The sequence below is a fragment of the Salmo trutta genome, chromosome 1, assembly GCF_901001165.1.
Source record: "Salmo trutta chromosome 1, fSalTru1.1, whole genome shotgun sequence".
Lineage (NCBI taxonomy): Eukaryota > Metazoa > Chordata > Actinopteri > Salmoniformes > Salmonidae > Salmo > Salmo trutta.
The window spans coordinates 17102898-17104054 of NC_042957.1; positions in this window are offsets into that span (position 1 = coordinate 17102898).

Below are 1157 nucleotides of genomic sequence, written 5' to 3' on the forward strand. Positions count from 1 at the left end.
AATGGATTGAGATACAGCCTATATGTCACGTGTGCTCTCTCTCTGGGCTCTATGTCACCAGGCTGCTCGTTATGGCACACACCTGTCACCATCGTTACACGCACCTGCGCATCATCACTCACCTGGACTCCATCACTTCCTTGATTACCTGCCCTATATATGTCACTCCCTTTGGTTCCTTCCCCAGGCGTCATTGTTTCTGTTTCCTGTCTGTGCGTTGTTCATATTATGTATATTTTATTTATTAAAACACTCACTCCCTGAACTTGCTTCCTGACTCTCAGCATGCATCGTTACACTATATTAGGCCTTCATGAATTCTAGCTACTTTGTACCCTAGCAACTAATATGTAATACTGTGAAGACATTAGTTTATTATAAAAGCTCAAATGTTGATATGAATACCTGTCATTGAAACTACACAGTCATTTGTGGAATATTTGGTTTCTACATTGTGTAAAATCACTATTTTCCTATTGAGATGCATTATATCGAAAATTGTACACTGTCTCTTTAAAAAGTTTGCGATGAAAAAATACAAGAGATCTGTCATTCATTCATTACTATGATCATTGATCTCTTGAAGAAGCTATCCCTTTTCCTATCTTGCTTTGCCCCCAAATGTTTGGATATACTGGTACAGTTACCAGGTTGTTAGTTAGCTAATCAATGATGTAACATGACTGAATAAAGTGTAAACAAATTGTTTTATAACAACCCGCGACATGGTATATGAATTATAAAATGCAGTTCCGGCGATCTGCTATAGGAAGATAAAAATGTTGACCGGTAATATGGGTCAGATCTTGACCTGGTTGGGCTAGAAGCAAACTATTTTTGCTGTAGTAATGGTTAATCCATGACGCTATCAAATCTGCACTCGCTCTTTTCTCTAGGGCACTCTGTTACAATGGTACAGTGCAGCCTTATCATTACAGCAACTATTTCCTGAGAGATTTCTTTCCTAGTCACGCAGTGCTCCAAAAATAAAACTCCTGGTCGCATAGCAAAATATAAAAACATTTTATCAAAACTGGTCACACTTTAGAGCCCTGATTGAACCCCTAACCCTAAACCTGACCCCTAAGCCTTAAAAACCTTTTTCATTGTGGGGACTGGCAAAATGTCGCCACTTGTCAAAATGTCACTTGTTTTAC